This window comes from Glycine soja, chromosome 18 (genome assembly GCF_004193775.1).
Source record: "Glycine soja cultivar W05 chromosome 18, ASM419377v2, whole genome shotgun sequence".
NCBI lineage: Eukaryota > Viridiplantae > Streptophyta > Magnoliopsida > Fabales > Fabaceae > Glycine > Glycine soja.
The window spans coordinates 42,536,226-42,557,566 of record NC_041019.1 but is presented as its reverse complement, the minus strand read 5'-3'; the positions used below and the strand labels follow the sequence as shown (position 1 = coordinate 42,557,566).

At 37.7% G+C, this 21,341-nt stretch overlaps 2 pseudogenes; one reads left to right on the top strand and one right to left on the bottom strand.

Annotated features, from left to right (window-relative positions):
• The window catches only part of LOC114397265, a 68,851-nt pseudogene that overhangs the window by 22,879 nt on the left and 24,631 nt on the right, over window positions 1–21,341 (bottom strand).
• LOC114394662 lies at window positions 17,251–17,761 on the top strand (annotated as a pseudogene).

The window sequence follows — 21,341 nt, the reverse complement described above, 5'->3', positions numbered from 1 at the left end:
AATAAGTGTATACATGATGAACGTTGACATCGGTTTTCTAGAAAAACCGATGTTAACTAATAGATTAACATTGATTTTTCCAGAAAACCAATGTCAATGTTCATCATGTATACACTTATTTTGCTATAGTTAGTTATATATAACCGGTTATTTATAAATAACCGATGTTAACGTTTGTACATTAACATCAGTTATGTATAAATAACCGATGCTATTAGAAATAACCAACATCGGTTTATTGAAAAACCGATGTTAAAGTGTATGTTGACATCGACTTTTCTAAATAACCGATGTTATTTACTATATTAACATCGGTTTTTATTAATAACTGATGTTGTTTTCAAGTTTTTTTATATAAACTTTCTGTTTTTACAATAAACCCAAAATTGTACCTGTAAAATGCAATTTCAGACTCAATTCACAGCAAATAAACATTTTATTCTACTTTCAAGCAGTTTTAATCGCAATAAACAATGAATAATTTATTTATTATTAACAACTATCAACAAATGAATTCAATGTTCAAATAACATAGGAAATGACAAAAATGTTAAACCAAAGTAAACAAAGCTAAACTTAATGTCCCTAAATCCTAGCTTTCAGCTCTGACTCAGAGATAATACTGTGCCCACTAGATCTGAAGCACCTTTAATCTCTCTGGCTCCAATGGTCTAAGATCGTTAAAATACTGCACGATGACATAAATGATAATAAGTTAATAATGTAATACAAATTATAAAAAATTGAATTTGTTTGAAATAAATGTACCGTTTCCCAGTTATTCCTGAAACTTCCTAAAATGATGGTGGACATTCATTGCATGACATAATAGCCAAACTCAATGCTTCCCTTTTGTCGATTACACTAAATACATAATGAAATTTGGATATTAATTAAACAATTAGTGTACAGACACATAAGAAGTATATATAAGTGGAAGTTTTATATAAATGATGTACCTTGACGACAATCCACCTAGCAGGAGCCTTTGATTTAGGATGTGGAGCATCATCAAGACCTTTTAAAGCACTGTTTCAGATGAGTAACAATTAAAAGCTAGTGTTGTTGAGGTATTTGAATGCAAATGTATTGAAAAGAACACTGACCTGTTAATTATCCCCTTAAGGTAGTTGTCGGGCCTGTTATGCAATGAACAAAACCAGACAACTAGGTGTTCCTTGGGCACGATGACCACCATCTGTCAGTGTCCGCTGCAGTGGAGATGAATATGGGTTAGTATATTAGTAAACATTAATTAAATTCAGTTATTTTGTGTGACTTACCCATTCAGGTAGGCTCCAAGGTAGACATCACGTTTTGAACTCTGCATCTAACTCTTTATGTAACTTTCAGCCTCAAACTGCGATTGCCCAGACCTTTGAATGGACTGTGGCTCGAGGAATCCATACAGAACAGAATTCCCCGCTCGCATACTTGTTTCAGTCAGATGTCTGTTTATGTTAAGTCAAAGTTAAATATTTATGAATTGAAAGCAATAACTTAGGTAATTAAAAGTTATCTAAAATGACTTACAGAATCCACAACTGTAACACTGATATGCTGAGACATTGACCATTGTGTGCGATTTCGGAGAGGTCTTCATGCTTTATGTAGAGCGGGAAGTCTGGATTAAAGACCCCGAACACGGTGGCATCCCATGTAACCTGGTAAGGCCTTAAGAAAAGCTCTGGGATGGTCAATGTCATCAGATAAAGCGGATCATCGACCTCTGGATCCGACTTTTCAGGTGGTTTTGCCGGAGACACAACTGCCTATTCATGAAACAAAGTTAAATGGCCTAGTTTGAGGCATGCTGAATGAATTAATTGAAAAAGAAGAAACATATAGTAAGAGTAAAGTACCTGCAGTGATAAAGACTTGACCAGATAGGTCGGCCAAGCAAGGAAGGTGTGAATTGCCTGCGCCACTAAGGAAACCTCATCAGTGGGTACAGGAACGAGAACATCTGGATCTTTAACCTCCTCCACACCCACCTTTACTTCGCCAGGCAACAAATGAGTATTATGAACAATAGTGGATCCCTCATAAAGTCTTCCCAGGGCAACCAGGCCGGCAAGATTTGCTTTGATGTATAAGCTGCACTTCTCTGAGTCACCCGTCTCAGGATGATTTCCTAAGGGATCAACACAACTCTCCTTTGTGCTTACTCGAGGACCTGAGGGACTGATCGAGGTCGTACCCGAATCAAATAAATATTAAAATGTAGTAACTAGGAATTGATCCTAGGTCGTTTCCCAACGAGCAATGATACACCAAATGTTCATAACAGATAGTAGGAAATAGTAACAAATTGGGGGGGGGGGGGGGGTTGTTTGCTTTTGTAAATTAAACAGCGAGTAAAATTGAATTAGAAATTATCAGAATTAAAATACGTTGCTTCCCCTTGATTCACAAGCAAGTCTCTTATCCTAGGTTGCGAGAATTTATCCTTTATCAGTTCAACCACTTAATCCAACCCTAAATTAAATTACTAAGCGAAATTTAACATAAAGCATTCATTATGTGATTAAGCATCACACACACCAATTACTCATAAACGATCATTAAGCATGAACGTAAATTAAGCGCAGAGACAATTAATCAAGCACTAAGCATGCATGAATTAATAGCAACAAATTCAGAGTAATTAGTGAAGAGGAAAAACTGAACAAAATTTAACAGTAATAATAGAACCTCAAAGAGAATTGTGCTTGATCCTCAAGAGAAAACAACGCTACGGACTTAGCCTTCCATTAATCAAATAGAGAACGAAATTTTATTGATAAAACTAAAAGTCTGAACTGGAATTGTAAAAAACGAAAATAAAAGAGAAAGAGAAGAGAGACTAAAACTGAAAACGAAAAATAGGAGAGAGAGAGAGAGAGAGAGAGGGGAAGGGGGGCCTAAACTAGAACCTTGGTGCTGTTATATAGTTTTCCGGCCCCAAAGCTTACAAATCTGTTTTAAATCCAAGCCCATAAATAAAATAAAATAAAATCTAGATAAGATAAGATAAGATAAGATCTAGATGAAATAATATCTAGATGAGATCAAATCTAAATAATATCTAGATAAGATAAAGTCTAGATAAGATAAAATTTTGTAGAATAAAATAGTCTGTCCTCTTTAAGTCCAAGCCCAATTCTGGATTCAAGCCCAATGCTTCATTAATTCCTAAAATTAGATTAAAAATATCAAATTAGCTTAATGAGCCCAAATAATAAAACTGCCTAATTAATTTGACAATTAAGACTAATCAGTAATTAAAATGGTGCAAAAAGGGTTAAGAAATAGGAGAAAATAATGGCACATCAAAACCCCCCATACTTAGCCTTTTGCACTCCTGGGCAAAATGAAACAAAGAACAAAATCCAAGGATATCAAAGAGAGACAAACAAAAACATTTACATATTTCTCAATGAACATCAAGGAATGAAAGGAATGGGTAACATCTAACATGAAGAGATCCAGATCCAAAGAGTCAAGACATTCGTGAAAATCATCCAAGCAACCCAATTATGGCAAATGAGTTAATCAGCTCAAGAATGAAAAGTGATAAAGGCTCACAAGATATACACTTTATCTCTCAAGTGTCTAGGCTACTATTTACCCTCAAAGCACCCATGAAAACCAACACCACATAAACTTAACAAGATTCTAAAATTGACAATCAACCCATAAACACAAGCACATGAGGATCAAAAGGTCTTTTAAGGTTGTAATGGGGCCAAGGACAAGATAGGGAAAAATATGGAATAAGTAGCTAAATCCCAAAGGAATAGAGGAGTAATGGGGAATAAGTGCATATTAAGAAAAAAATAAGAAGACCTAAAGATAAAATTTAAACATAAAGAGTAGAACCAAGAGTCACATCATTCTTTTTCTATTTAAGATCTTATTCACTCAACTTTATTGCTTTTCTTTTTCTTTTTTTTTCGAATTGATTCAACTTGAAATTTTTATTTTTTTTTTGCAAATTTTTTTGTTTTTTTTTCTTTTTTTTTAACAGTAACATTTGAGAACTAGCATATAACAGTAACATTTGAGAACTAGCATATAATTCAGCAGCATGTCCAACGTTTAACCCATATACAATGTACATCAGTATGGCTCAAAAACACATCATGAAGCATAGCCAACAAAACATGTTTTCCAACAACCCCCCCCCCCCCCAACACACTTATTCCCAAAACAATTCCAAAGCTCCAAAATTCCTTAAGGGTAAGGTGATATCATGGTTTTTCACTTAAGGCTTACAGTGAGCTTTAAAACAAGGAAAGGGAAACAAGGCACAAAAAGGCTATCAAAGGAATTAATTCAAGGTAGGTCCATTTGGCTAGAGGCTTATAAGAACAAAATTGCCTAAATCATTTCCAAATATGCATGTGAATTAGGAAGCATCAACAAGAATCAAGCCAAGGCTATTGTGCAAGCAATCAATGGAGCAAAACACACCAAAAGATTATGATGATGGATGGCTCAAATTCTCACAAAGGTAAACTTATCACTTCCAAATTGAGCTTTCAAAACTATCATGACATGTAGAGGAAAAACAAGGATTTCAAATCACAAAATGTCAAGAGACTTTTATTTTCAGAACAATTACCCATTTCTTGAACATATCCTATAATTCAAAGAAAAACATGCAAAGTTGTACATGCAAACAAAATTGACCAAAATTAAACTAGAACCCAACAAAACTAACAAAATTAAACTAATTTAACACAACTAACAAAACCAAAACCAAAGAACACACTCCCCCCCATACTGAAACAACACATTGTCCTCAATGTAGCACAATTAAAAGATTAAGAGCAATTAAACCATCAAATAGAATCAGACAAATGTAATAAAGGTAAAGAAGGAGGTAGGAAAGAAAAACTCCCTAAGTCATGGTGGAGGAAGAGTAGGGTGGAGTAAGGAAGTCTCTTCCACCACTACGTGAATGGCTTAAGTCGGTGTCCATTGACCTTGAAGCTCTTGTTTGTGGAGTCGCTTTTGATCTCAACTGTACCATAAGGAAAAACATTAGTAACAACAAAAGGACCAATCCACTTAGACCTCAACTTACCACTCATGAGTCCGAGCTTAGAATTATACAATAACACTTTTTGCCCAACCATGAAGTCCTTCTTAATTATCATGCTATCATGGAACTTCTTGGTTTTTTCTTTGTAGAACTTGGCATTCTCACATGCTTCTAGGCGGATCTCATCTAACTCACTCAATTGCAACTTTCTTTCCTCACCAACTTGATCCATAGAGAAGTTGCAGGTCTTCACTGCCCAGTATGCTTTGTGCTTAATCTCCACTGGAAGATGACATGCCTTTCCAAAGACAACCCGATAAGGAGACATTCCTATGGGTGCTTTGTAGGCAGTCCTATGTGCCCAAAGAGCATCATCTAGCCTGGTACTCCAATCTTTCCTGCTTGGTTGCACAATCTTCTCTAAAATTCTCTTGATCTCCCTGTTAGAAATTTCTGCTTGTCCATTGGTTTGGGGGTGGTATGGTGTGGATACCCTATGGACAACCCCATACTTTTTAAGCAAGGCATGCATTGATTTGATGCAAAAATGGGTTCTTTGATCACTAACGATTGCTTTAGGTAATCCAAACCTGCAAAACAAATTAGATTTGACAAAATCTACAACAACCTTAGCATCATTAGTTCTAGTGGGCTTGGCTTCCCCCCATTTTGAAACATAATCAACTGCAAGGAGAATGTAAACATAACCAAAAGATACAGGAAAAGGGCCCATGAAATCTATACCCCAGACATCAAACACCTCACAGAATAGCATAGGTTGCTGAGGCATTTGTTGTCGCCATGTAAGTGCACTTCCTACTCTCTGACACTGCTCACAAGTGCTACAAATCTTCCACGCATCTTTAAAGATGGTGGGCCAATAAAAGCCACAGTCAAGCACTTTGCGGGCTGTCCTTTGAACACCCAGATGACCTCCCGGTGCGGAAGAATGACAGAACTGCAGGATTGAGTCAGTCTCATGATTTGGAATGCATCATCTAACAACCTGATCACTGCACAATTTCCACAAGTAGGGGTCATTCCAAATAAAATGCTTAGCATCACATTTAATTTTATCGTTTTGGGCCTTAGATGCTAAGGGAGGAAAAACAGAAGCAACTAAATAATTGACAATGTTAGCAAACCAGAGAGCAGAAAGAGAATCAGAAATACTATACAATATATATATAAATGATCATCCGGGAAATCATCCCGAATGGGTGAGTCCTCATCAGACACATGCTCGATCCGACTCAAATGATCAGCAACTAAATTTTGTGCTCCGCTCCTATCATGGATCTCCAAGTCAAACTCTTGGAGCCAGAGCATCCATCGGATCAACCTAGGCTTTGAATCAGCCTTCTGCAACAAGTACTTTAAAGTTGCATGGTCAGTATAAACAATAATGCAAGTACCAAGCAAATAAGAACAAAATTTTTCAAGAGCAAAAACTATGGCTAGTAGCTCTTTCTCAGTAGTAGTATAATTCGCTTGGGCAACATCTAAAGTCCTAGAAGCATAATATATCACCCTAGGCAATTTATCAATTTTCTGAGGAAGGACAGCCCCCAATGCATAATTTGATGCATCACACATAAGCTCAAAAGGGGATGTCCTTTTGCAACAAGTTGGATAGTGGAAGGGCTACCTTGCTACAATCTCTTATAAAGCGCCTGTAGAATCCTGCATGACCAACAAAAGATCGCACCTCTCGCATGCAAGAGGGGTAAGGCAATTGTGAAATAACAATTTTTTTTGCAGGATCTACTTCAATGTCCTTATTGGAAATAATATGGCCTAAAACTATACCTTGCTCAACCATAAAATGACATTTTTCAAAATTTAGAACAAGGTTAGTTTCAATGCATCTATTCAAAACCTTTTCCAGACTATCCAAACAAATATCAAAAGAGGATCCATATACAGTGAAATCATCCATAAGCACCTCTATGCAATTTTCTAAAACATCACTAAAAATACTAATCATGCACCGCTGGAAGGTACCAGGGGCATTGCACAGGCCGAAAGGCATCCTCCTATAGGCAAAAGTGTCGAAGGAGCAGGTGAATATGGTCTTTTCCTGATCCTCAAGAGCAATAGTGATTTGCATATAACCAAAAAAACCATCAAGGAAATAGTAGTGAGATTTACCTGCCAGGCGTTCAAGCATCTGGTCAATGAATGGCAGTGGAAAATGGTCATTTTTGGTAACCTGGTTCAGCCTTCTATAGTCAATGCAGACTCTCCAACTGTTTTGCACCCGAGTAGGAATCAGTTCCTCCTTCTCATTTTTTATCATGGTGAGGCCGGTTTTCTTCGGAACTACCTGGATGGGACTCACCCATTGGTTGTCGGAGATAGGATAAATGATTCCAGCATGCAAAAGCTTGGTTACCTCCTTCTTCACTACATCAAGAATCACCGGGTTGAGTCTTCTCTGTGGTTGTCTTACTGGTTTAGCCTCATCCTCTAAATTTATCCGATGCATACATGTGGATGGGCTAATACCAGGAATGTCCGCCAGGGTTGTCCAGCCTATAGCCTTCTTATGCTTCTTGAGAACTGATAACAGCTTTTCCTCTTGCTCATCAGCAAGGGAGGCAGATATAATTACTGGAAAACTTTTGCTATCATCCAAGTAATCATATTTTAAATTTGATGGAAGAGGCATCAATTCTGGTGTGGATGGCTGGATAGTGGTAGAAAGAAATGGTTTCTCAGCCTGTACCTCATAAAGAAAGTCAGAGGTATGTGTACTTCCTGAAACATGGTTAGTTCTATCTGACTCTATAAAATCAATCTCAAGAGGTAAAACATCAGCAGACATGTAATCAATATCAAATTCAGATTCACTCTCAGCATCAAATTCAGACATATGATCAAGTACAAATTCAGATTCAATGCATGAAGAGTGACAGGCATGCAGATTAGAATGAAGATCAGTCATGTATTCATCAACAATATGGTCAATTATTTCAACAAGAAATACAGAAAGATCTTCAGATGGGTGTTTCATAGCATGAAGAATATTAAAATGAACAGTTATATCACCAAACTCCATAGATAGTGTGCCTACATATACATCTATCTTAGTTCTAGCAGTTTTCATAAAAGGTCTGCCTAGAATGATGGGAACTGATCCTTTAGAAAATCCCTCCTCCATATTTAAAATATAAAAATCAACAGGGAAAATCAACTCACCAACTCTAACTAAGACATCCTCTATGAAACCAGCAGGATAGGCAACACTTCTATTAGCTAAATGAATTACCACATCAGTTGACTGCAAAGGACCTAGAGATAGAGAATTAAAAATAGACAGAGGCATAACACTAACAGAAGCTCCTAAATCAAGCATGGCATTGTCAAACTTATTGTTCCCTATAATATAAGGTATGCTGAATTGATATGAACCCACATGGCACAAGGGCTGACTTAGGATCGTCTAGGATTAAACCTTGATGGAAAATGCAGAAATTGATTAAGGAAAGGATTGAAAATAAGGTGGTTAATTTCGTGGGTCTTAATAAGGTGGTTCTTGGCATAAAATGAATGAATGGGATGGTAAAACGTAGGTTAAGTGGTGGCTGGACAGAAATATAGAAATGGCAATAACTGAAGCTACAGGGCTCCAAATGAGGTGATTCCAAAACGAGGTGAAAGGTCTCGTTTTGAAATTCAATTTAGGCTCAAGAATCACTTAATTTGAGTGCGTAAAATGGGAGTTATGGCCACGAGATAATTCTGGGCAGAGGTGGATTTTCTGGAATTGTGGTTTGAAAAAACAAGGGTGAAGATGAAAGGAAGGAAAGAATCACTCTTTCTAGCGAGGGCAACACACAAAGGTTGTGAATGTCCTTTGATACAGCCAGGGTGTTCTTGAATCACTCAAGAATTTAGGAGAATCACTCTCACTAAGATAAAAGAGATAAACTCTAATTTTCTGAATAAAACTCAACTTGTGTTTATTGATAAAATGGTTCAGCTTATATAGAAGCTTTATAGCAGATTTTAGTAATGACCCACTAACCTAGAATTAAAATAACTTAATGCCATTAACCTAGGGAATTAAAACAAACTTAATGGCTGAGTGTAACTGAAATTGTGGCAACCAAAAGTCACCCCCAACAGCCAACAAGTCAGCCACCATTTGGTCTCCCAAAAGGCTGATGCCTAGGTTGCCAATTGGGCCCTTATTACAACTTGAACTAAAGCCCTTTTAGTTGATTAACCCAAAACATATTTTTGGTCAGGCAACTTTACAAGGATTGGGCCATTATTTAGACAAACTAAACACTCTAAAATTGAAATAAAGTGGTGTCATTTAGTCCTCCTCCATTTGGGTCATGATACAACTCACAACCTTGGACTTTTCTCCTTGAAACTTGGGCTTGTATTCAAATAGTATGGACAGCACTTGTTGAAGAGCTTCCTTGGCTTTCCTTGCTCTAGCCCTTGTCATAGGTCCTCCAAGTCCTTCAAGTGGATCCTTGCCCTTGCTCTTGGTCATGTCCTCATCATGAATGTACCTGGATCTTTACATTTTTCAGGGATTTGGGGAACAGATTTACCAATCAATGCGAAGACATTTCTGCCCATACTAATTCTTTCACTTCCTTTAAGCTTTCGCTTATTAGTGCACAACTCCTTCAAGAATTTAGCATATATTGGAATTTACTTTATTGCATCCAGCAGAGGTATGTTTAAATTGCTCTTGGAGGGAATGGAAGAAGGATATGCTGCTTCTCTTTAGATTCACCTGCATAGAAATTGTTAGGTAACTTACTCTTTAAATTTTTGTCATCATCTTTTTCTGGAGTAGAGTGAGGTTGGGCAGGTTCATTGGCGGATGAGGAAGATGTTACTGGTTGAGGTTCTTGACACTACTTTCCTGACCTCAATGTAATAGCACTCACATTTTTGTGATTCTGGACATATTGAGAAGGTAATCTATAAGAATTCTGGGACTGTTGTTGATTTAACTGTGTAGCCAACTGTCCCATCTAATTAGTTAAGCTCTGAATGGAGGCTATGGTCTCTTGCTGAAACTGCATGTTTTGCATAGTCATTTGCCTCACAAGTTCTTCAAGGGAAGGTTGCGGAGGGGCCTCAACTGTTTGTTGTTTCTGGGGCTGTTGCTGTTGTTGTTGTTGTTGGATTGGTGGAGGGACGTATGGTCTGCTTGGGCCAACAACATTTTGAAAATAAGGTTGTTGTTATTGCTGCTGTTGTGAAGGATTCGACCATCTAAGGTTGGGATGATTCCTCCATCTGGGATTGTACCTGTTGCTGGAGAGGTCATAGTTATTCTGTTGTGGCTGATTTTGCTGCTGAGGTTGAGGAGGTCTGTTGTAGATGTTTGCAGCATAAGCTTCAAGCTGTTCAATTGCTTCAGATTGTTGCATAGAAGGGCAAAGGTCTGTGTGGTGGTCGATAGAGGAGCATAAACCACAGAGTCTGGCGAAAGGTGCAGATTTTTTATTCATGGCCAGTTGGGTTACCAGGTTAACCAAGGCATCTAGTTTACCTTCAAGCTTCTTAGTCTCACCTGATGAAGATGAATTCGTGGCTACTTCATGCACTCCTCTAATGACAATAGCATCACTTCTGGCACTAAATTGCTAGGAGTTTGAAGCCATCTTCTCAATTAAATTTCTGGCTTCAACAGGGGTCATGTCTCCAAGGGCTCCATCACTGGCAACATTTATCATACTTCTCTCTATGTTACTGAGTCCTTCATAAAAATATTGGAGAAGAAGCTACTCAGAAATCTAGTGGTGAGGGCAACTAGCACATAGTTTTTCAAATCTCTCCCAGTATTCATATAGGCTCTCTCCACTGAGTTGCCTAATGCCTGAAATATCCTTTTTGATGGTAGTGGTCCTAGATGCAGGGAATAATTTTTCTAAGAATACTCTCTTGAGGTCATCCTAGCTCGTGATGGACCTTGGAGCAAGGTAATATAGCCAGTCCTTTTCCACTCCCTCTAAAGAATGAGGAAAGGCCTTCAAAAATATGTGATCCTCCTGGACATCTGGTGGTTTCATGGTGGATCATACAATATGGAATTCTTTCAGATGATTGTGTAGGTCTTCACCTGCAAGGCCATGAAACTTTGGAAGCAAATGGATCAGTCCAGTTTTAAGAACATATGGGACATCCTCATCAGGGTATTGGATGCACAAGCTTTCGTAGGTGAAATCAGGTGCAGCCATTTCCCTTAAAGTCCTCTCACGGGGTGGAGGTTGTGCCATGTTCTCAGAATATTCAAAATCAGAATGCTCAAAATCACCAATATCAGAATACTCAGGATGCTCAAAAGGTACTAAATGATGTCTAACTAATCTATGAAATGTCCTATCTATCTCAGGATCAAAGGGTTGTAAGTTAGATGGATTTCCCCTAGTCATACACTAAATTCAGCATGCACAACTAGTTGTCTTCTTATGCAAGTAACAGTGTAGGTTTGAACAACAGCTACCATAAAATGATATCCAAATGACTTGAAATTTTGTGAGCCACCTTATAAAATGATGAGAAGATAGCACAAAAAATTTCAAATGAAAATTCGAAGTCTAACTATATAAGCTAAATATGATAAGTTGAGAAAAATAAGAGAATAAAACTTGGAAAAAAATTGACAGAATCACCTTTTTTGGACGATGGAGACCTCAGCCAGCCTGTGGCGGCTGCCATGGCGTAGGAAATTTTTTTCTACCCCAAATACATATATAATAATAGCGATTCTGATAACCAGAGCAAAATTTTTGGTCGTTTGAAGTTTTGACAAAAATCAAATTTGCTACTTTTTTGAAACTTTCAAATCTGACCAAACTAAAGGCTCTAGCTATTTTTCCCACAAAGTACAGATTAAAATAAGTTACCACAAAAAAATTCAGCCAAAAATAATAACTCTAGCTACCAAAACAAAAAATCCCAAATAATTCAGCAAGGGTGGTCACTAAAATCCGTCGCTACATGATTTCCACTACTACTTTGTTTTGCCGCAAGCAAAAGTAGTCGCTAAATCCGTCGCAAAACACTTTTCACAACAAAACACCCAAAACTGAAACAGCGGAAGCGCTTAACAGAAAAACTAAAATAGAACACACACTAAACAAAATACCAAGACACTAAACAACACTAACACACTAACACAACACTAACAATTAAACATAAAACACGAAAGAATTAAACACTAACACGACACAAGCTATTATGAACCTTTGGACACTGCTCCCCGGCAACGGCGCCAAATTTGATCGAGGCCGTACCCAAATCAAATAAATATTAAAATGTAGTAACTAGGAAGTGATCCTAGGTCGTTTCCCAACGAGCAATGATACACCAAATGTTCATAACAGATAGTAGGAAATAGTAACAAATTGGGGGGGGGGGGGGGGGGATTGTTTGCTTTTGTAAATTAAACAGCGAGTAAAATTGAATTAGAAATTATCAGAATTAAAATATGTTGCTTCCCCTTGATTCACAAGCAAGTCTCTTATCCTAGGTTGCGAGAATTTATCCTTTATCAGTTACTAAGCGAAATTTAAGATAAAGCATTCATTATGTGATTAAGCATCACACACACCAATTACTCATAAACGATCATTAAGCATGAATGTAAATTAAGCGTAGAGACAATTAATCAAGCACTAAGCATGCATGAATTAATAGCAACAAATTCAGAGTAATTAGTGAAGAGGAAAAACTGAACAGAATTAAATAGTAATAATAGAACCTCAAAGAGAACTGTGCTTGATCCTCAAGAGAAAACAACGCTACGGACTTAGCCTTCCATTAATCAAATAGAGAACGAAATTTTATTGATAAAACTAAAAGTCTGAACTGGAATTGTAAAAAACGAAAATAAAAGAGAAAGAGAAGAGAGACTAAAACTGAAAATGAAAAATAGAAGAGAGAGAGGAGAGAGAGAGAGAGAGAGGAGAGAGAGAGGGAGGGGGCCTAAACTAGAACCTTGGTGTTGTTATATAGTTTTCCAGCCCCAAAGCTTACAAATCTATTTTAAATCCAAGCCCATAAATAAAATAAAATCAAATCTAGATAAGATAATATAAGATCTAGATGAAATAATATCTAGATGAGATCAAATCTAAATAATATCTAGATAAGATAAAGTCTAGATAAGATAAAATTTTGTAGAATAAAATAGTCTGCTCTCTTCAAGTCCAAGCCCAATTCTGGATTCAAGCCCAATGCTTCATTAATTCCTGAAATTAGATTAAAAACATCAAATTAGCTTAATGAGCCCAAATAATAAAACTGCCTAATTAATTTGACAATTAAGACTAATCAGTAATTAAAATGGTGCAAAAAAGGTTAAGAAATAGGAGAGAATAATGGCATATCAGGGACCAACCAGAGGCTCTGGAGGCAGTACAAGTCCCTGACATTGCATCTGGGACTGCATCTGGCTGAACGATGCCATGAGCTACCGAGTCACTTTTTCTATGATCTCTCCTCTAGCTGGTCCCTGATTTGCTGGGTCAGCTGTTGCAATTCTTCAGGAGGTAGCAAGGAAGAGCTGCAGGACGTCCGTGGAGCCGATCCGAAGTATTGCCTGATGGTGACACCGGCTCCAACAGCCCGGACACATCCAGGGTGCTCTGGACGTCCAATAGCAGCGGTGAGAACATCCTGACATCCATGGGGGACGAAGGATCCCTATGATGCCTGCTCCTCAAAGGAATCCTGCATAGAAAATAAACATTTGTACATGGCATTCACAAAATAAAGAAATATAATTTTAATGGTTAGTTGAAAATGACTTACGATCTTCTCAGTGATTCTCATTGCGGCCTCAGTCGTCATCTCCCCTGTTTTCTTTGTGCCGGCCATCTTCCACTTCACGTGGCGTCTGACAGGGGATGGAGAGTCAATGACACCATCAACGCTTCCTGACTGTGCAGCTTCCTTCAGCTTCTTCTTGGTCTTCTCAGCTAGGAGTTTCTGCTTCAAATATTCATAACCCCCACGAGACAAAACGTGGGGGGCAGTGTTCTGTTTCTGGATGGCCTATGCCTTTTTCCGCACATCCTGCAAAAATAAAACAATAATGCTTCAAATTGCTAGAATGAATTATAACAAGTTAATGCTTTTTGAAAAACAACTTAAATGGCAAGGTACATACCTCCCAAGAAGGGTCTCTGCGAGTCTGGCAAAATTGGGCCCATTTTTCCTTGCTTATGCCGTATTTCTCACAGACAATGTCATCCACACCGTCCTAATCAGCTGCAAGGGCCCATTTCCTCGTGAGGTCTGATTCAAACTGCCTCTATCTCTCGCCGACAATCTTAAGTAACTTCTTTTTCGTCCTACTGTCAGAAGCCTCTGGGATTTCAAATTCTGCCTAACAATAACAAATAAGGTTTATTTGTTACAATAATGTATTTTTTGGCTATTAATTAAAGAACATCAAATAAGAAAAGAAAAATACCTGAATATCCTCCCAAATCAAGTCCTTTCAAGCAGTAGTGACCTCTTTCATGTTCTCGTATGTGACGTCCACCTTATCATGCACCACAATCCCCAAATATATTCTTAATTTCTTCCTGTGGGGACCATCGGCCTTGCCGATAGCAGCTAGCAGGATCAACATGGACCACTAGTCTCTCAGCACTAGGTGGTCTAGTACACAAGGATCGTAGACGTGAGGCTTTGCGTGTCCGCTTCACGGCAGATGACGAAGTTGATGCATCGGAAAGAGGAGAAGGAGGAGGAGGAGGAGGCGAGGCAGGTGGAGAAGCCATGATCCATTATACGTCATCAAAATGTAAATTTTGATTACAAACAAATATCGACATCAACATTTCTTTATGTAACTAATTTGGAAATCTGGGTTTCGGGGGTGCTTATGCTTTATTATTGTAGTTGGGTATGTGTATTCTTTTGTGAATATGTTAGAGGTATGACGGATTCATTTTATCTGTGATTCATTATTATCTAAGGCTTTTGGATTGGAGAGGGACGGTCTCTCGCTCTGTGTGTGTGTGTGTGTGTGTGTGTGTGTGTTTGGCACGGACTTGAGTTGTGGCTTGTGGTGTGTGCAGGCTTGGGAAGACCAAAAGGAGTTGTTTTGTGACCAAATGCCTGAGGCACGTAGGAGTTTGGGGGCTGCAACATATATAGGAGTGCCTAACAAACTTGACTGGACTTACTTGTTGGGGTTTTGGTTCCATATACCATTCTGGAAATTAAGTTGTGGGTTAAAGAGGCTCAAACTAATGTGTATGTGGATGATAGGGAAAAAAACTAAGTTATGAAGAAACTATGAATAAAGGTAAGTATATTCTTCCGAACAATTTCATGTCTAGGCTACGTATAGGGTACTACACTATTTAAAAGGCAGTCTTAAGAAAACAATTATTGTTTCCAAATAATACTCTGGCCTTAGAACCTTGCACTTAAACTATATATGGCTTAATCCTTGTAATTAATACCTTAACAAATTTTCATAAAAACATACATTTAAGCAGAAATTTCAGATCGAGTATATGGTAAAAAAACCAGCAATTTCAGAGACATTCTCAAGTAAGGAAGCTTGAACGAATGTAAAAATTATCAATCAAAACTCATAGCTTCAAGTGAGATTATCCAAACTTCTCAACTCTCTGTCAGCTTGAAGCTTCTAGGACTTTAACATGTAGCTAGTAGTGGTATTTGGCTATACTATTTTAATACAGGTTTTGATACATGCTTTACACATATACATGTATATATAACAAGTAGTAACAATGTGCTTTACCTGGACTTTATATAATGATACAGCTTCCACAACAACACCAATGGACAAACCAAGATCAACTACAACAAACTAATTCAGTTTCGCCTGCAGTTGATATAATGAGTAATGGCATTAGAAGAACTCAAAGCCAAACCAAGTTCAAGTACAACAAACTAATTCAGCTTTTTCTCAACCAAAGTATGTCAAACTACTTGTTGGCTATTAAAAGTGTTAGTTATTCATGTGACAGGCAAAGAGAGTTGTAAGACGATAATTCTTGTTTCTATTCATGATTAAGATATACAACAGTTGTTTCAGATTTAATAGGTGTGAAAGAGGAGCTGTAAGCATTGCACAAAGAACCTATTGCCTTAGTGACTGATAGAAATGTAGCTATTAAGAAAGCTGAAAAGTAAATTAGTTGCAGCTCAAAAGGTGAATATCAAACCAACCATCAATTTCTAGCTAACATGTGCTTATTTAAAACTGTCAATGAAGTATTGCGGCATTAATTTGATACAAATTAATCAAGAACAATGATTACACAGACAACTTGGCAGTTTTGGCTTACACCAGAGCCAACATTTTTTTTTCTTTTTTGGAACGTGGGTACATGAAAATTTATGGGGAGAAAAGTTGTTGCATTCCAAGTTCATGACATAGCACAAGCCATTTCAAATGGTACTTAAAGTTACAAATGACATACCAATGGGCCTCATTTACATAAATTTGTCAACGAACACTTATAGGAGAGAAAAAAATATAGGAGGTAAAATGAATCAAATTTCCCCCTTAAGTGAAAATTAACTTGTGCACCTAGCTTCTGGACAAATTAGATTAGGGAGTTTCTAAACAATTAATGGGAGAAGTTTAATTCACTGAACCTCTTTATTTTATTATCTTATAAATGCTTATCAAAAAGTTTATTCAAACTGGGCTTAAGTAGATAAAATTTGATCCTACTAGTTGAAGTTAACCCTCATTAACAGAGTCTACAATTTATATAAAGACCCACTCGCAAAATCTCATGTTTCATACCATAGCCCAAAACCACAACATATAGTACAACTCAAATTTCCATTTTCATACAAAGTTACAATTTGTTACTTATACTACTACACTTTAGTTGTTCCAACACAAGTGTTTGTGGCAACAACTTTGATTTGAGGTTCTACTTTTTTTTTGTAATCAAGAATATTTGAGGTTTTTATTTGATATTCATCGAGTCAGACCATTTTTTGAGTAAAGTGATATCCTCTGCCATTTCATTCTTAACTCCAAACTTTAGACGCTCCACCGTGTTTTTTTGTTACTTATACTACACCCTTTTAGTGTTTGTAGCAAGGACTTTTGTGTGAGGTTTGTCATAATCAAGAGATATCTAATCCTTCTATTTGATACTCAATTACTCCTCTGGTCGGCCTATTTTGAGATAAAGTGATATCTTTAATCTCAATTCTGTTCCTAAGATTAAGAATCGAATCTCAGATTTTAGTTAGGAACTCAAGTGTCAAATCACTTGTATCAAGGACTTCTAGTTGATTTGAGGTTCGTTGCACTATAACATGGGGAAGCAAGTTGGCTTCGAGGATGTTCTAAGATACTTTGACGAAGATGGTGATGGAAAGGTTTTGCCTTCAGAGCTAAAGCACGGGCTCGAAATGATGGGTGGTGAGCTTCCAATGAAGGAAGCTAAGATGGCAATTGCGGCATTGGATTCTGATGGAGATGGGTTGCTGAGTTTGGAGGATTTCATTGCTCTCATGGAAGCTGGGGGAGAATAGCAGAAGTTGAATGACTTGAAGGTAGCTTTTGAGATGTATGACACTGAAAGATGTGGGTTTATAACCCCTAAGAGGTAGAAAAAAATTCTTAAGAAGATGGGTGAGTCCAAATCCATTGATGAGTGCAAATCTATGATCAAACAATTTGATTTGAATAGGGATGGTGTCCTAAGCTTTGAAGAATTCAGAATTATGATGCAGTGAGGCATGTATATATAAATGTTGATTATGTATAATGTGTATTTGAAATTTGATTGATTTGTTTGCACATCCTATGTATAACACTATAAAATGGGATAAATACTTCGAAGATGTTCAGATTTCACCTCAACAAACAAAGTTGATGCTTCACGTGGTTGCAACTTTTGAACCACCTCTGCAACTACTTCCTGCAAGAAACAACATAGATTAATAAACATTACAAAAAACAATTGTATGACTTACGTAAATGAATATAGCAAAATCAAATATATAAATAGAAAATTACATTAAATGATGTTAATTAATTCTCTTTCATCATGATCAGTACGATTAGCATGAACGTCGTCAGCTTCTTCTTCGTTAGGAGTGATTTGTATGGACAAAGGACTAACATAGGTGTCCATGTATGAATCATCATCTTCTACATTAACACCAATTGTTTTGCCCGGTAGAACCACGCACCACCTTTCATCATAAGGGTCTTGCACATAAAATACTTGTCTAGCTTGTTCTGCCATGATGAAAGGGTCATTGTGGTAACCAAGTTTCTTTAGGTCTACCAATGTAAATCCTATATCATCGGTGCGTACACCGGTGTTGCTGTCAACCCATTTACATTTGAAAACACAAACAGTAAATTTCACATAGTTAAGCTCCCAAATTTCATCAATGAACCCAAAGTAAGGGATGGAAGCTACACAAGGATTGGCGTCATGCACACTTGCGAAGTGTTGAGATTCAGCCCTTAGGGTGACCCCGCTGTTTTGCATTGTAGTTTTTTCATCTTGTGCTTTTGTGTAAAATGAATACTTGTTTATGTCGTATCCTTGCCAAGTTATAACATTTCTTTTAGGCCCATCTGCTAGCTTTCTTAATGTTTCTGAAGCATTTTCATCTACAAAGATTGTATCTTTAAACCAATCACAGAAAGTCTTGTTATGCTTTTTCAACACCTAATTCTTTGACATTTTTGGATTATTCTGTTTGACTAAAGCTTCATGCTTAAGTATGTATGGTAAAACTTCATTATTGTTGTTCAAGACATACAAGTGAGCTTGTAACAAATCTTCTAGACTTGGAGTGATCATATGCAGTCCTCTTGAACCCTTACCACCCACTCTGTCATCATGCTGAGACTCAGGAAGGCCAACAGGTTTAGCCTTCTCAATGTATTATGAACAAAATTCAATGGCTTCTTTTGCAATGTACCTCTCAACAATAGATGTTTCTGGATGATATAGATTCTTTGTATACCCTTTTAAGATCTTTATGTATCGCTCAACCGGGTACATCCACCGCAAATAAACAGGACCACAACATTTGATTTCTCTTACCAGATGCACAATCAAGTGAATCATGATGTCAAAGAATGCAGGGGGAAAATACATCTCCAACTGGCACAGTATAATTGCGGCCTCATTTTCCAGCTCATCAAACTTGATAGGATCAACGACTTTGCTACATATGGCATGGAAGAAAAAGCACAGGCGAGTTATGGCTAACCTGACTTTGTTTGGCAAGATGTCTCGTATAGCCACGACTAACAATTGTTGCATCAACACATGACAATCATGAGACTTTAACCCTACAAGCTTAAGCTCCTTCAACTGCACAAGGCTCTTAATATTTGAAGAGTATCCTTGTGGAACCTTCACCCGATGAAGACACTGACAAAAACTTATCTTCTCCTTTTTGGACAAAGTATGACAAGCTGGGGGCAAATAAATTTTCTTCCCATCAGACCTTGGATGCAACTGTAATCGTATCCCCATTTTAGCTAAATCTTAACGGGTATTCAAGCCATCCTTTGTCTTGCCTTGAATGTTAAGGAGCATCCCAATCACACTGTCACATACATTTTTCTCTACATGCATAACATCAATACAATGTCTAACATCCAGATCAGACCAGTAGGGAAGATCAAAGAAAATAGACCTCTTCTTCCATATGCAAGTCTTACTTTTACCCTTCTTTTGGGTCTTTCCAAATATAGTATTAAGGTGTTGAACCCTCTGGTATACTTGCTCACCAATCAAAGGTATCGGTGCAATATCGTGCTCTTGACTTCCATTAAAAGCTTTTTTTAGTCGTCTGTAAGGATGATTGGGTGTTAGAAAACGGTGATGCCTACTATAGACTATTTTTCTTCCATGTTTTAGTTGTATGTAGCTTGTGTTTTCTTCACAGATGGGGAATGCATAATGACCCTTAACACTGTAACCGCTGAGATTCCCATATGCTAGAAAGTCATTAACGGTACAAAAAAGCATTACACGCATTTCAAACGTCTCATTGTGGAACACATCAAACACTAAAACCCCCTTGTCCCATAACTTTCTCAGGTCTTCAATCAACAGACTTAGATAAACATCAATGTCATTTTCTGGCTGTCTTGGGCCCAATATCATCATAGACAACATCATGTATTTTCGATTCATGCACAACCAAGAAGGCAAATTGAAAATTACTAGTAGAATTGGCCATGAACTATGTTGAGTGCTTAAGGTGCCATATGGATTCATTCCATCACTGGCTAGTCCAAGTCTAAGATTTCTTGGCTCTTTCCCGAAATCCGGATACAAACCATCAATCTTCTTCCACTACGAGCAATCATCCAGATGACGGACCATTCCATCAAAAATCCTTCCATTTGCATGCCATGTAAGGTCATTTGCGTCGTCCTCGTTAGCAAAAAGACGCTTAAACCTTGGAATGTTTGGAAGATACCACAAAACCTTCACTGGAGGGCCCTTCTTTGAGTTTTCATTAGAACTGCTTTCCTCTTCATCCTTCACTTTGTACCGTGAAGTCCCACAGATAGGGCATTTGGACATTTGTTGGAATTTATGCCTATACAGTATGCAATCATTGGGGCAAGCATGAATCTTCTGATGCTCCATACCCATCGCACACAGTATCTTTTTTGCCTTATAGTAATTTTTAGGCAGCGTGTTGTCCTCTAGAAGCAGATTGTGCACTACCTCAAGTGGTGAGGTAAAACTTTTGTCTCTCCACCCATACCTGGCCTTTACATTAACCAGACTTAACACCGCAGACAACAGGGTTAAGGAATTCTTGCACCCCGTATACAAAGGCTTCTTTGAATCAATCTGCAATCGTTCATACACAAGGGCGTGTGCTTGCTGAAAAGACTCTTGTCCAAGGTCATGAATCATGTCCTCCAAGCGATCTCCCATTTCTACATCAAACGGTTCAGATTGGGACCCACTCTGCATGTCTGTCACTTTACCATGTCATATCCATGTCGTGTAATTCTTTTTAATCCCATCACACTATAGATGCAAACTGTCTGCAAGAATCATTGCATTCAGTCTCAAATGCGAATCTAAGGTGCACTCATCATGAAGACAATTTGTATAGCATATATCAGTTGGCATTAATGGCAGCGAACAAGTAAAAATAAATTAATTGGTAACTAACATTTGTATGTGTGTGCGTGTGTGTCTCTTTGTGTGGGTGTATGTGTGTGTGTGTGTGTGTCTGTGTCTTTGTGTGTGTGTGTGTGTCTCTTTGTCTGTGTCTGTGTCTGTGTGTGTGTGTGTGTGTGTGTGTGTGTGTGTGT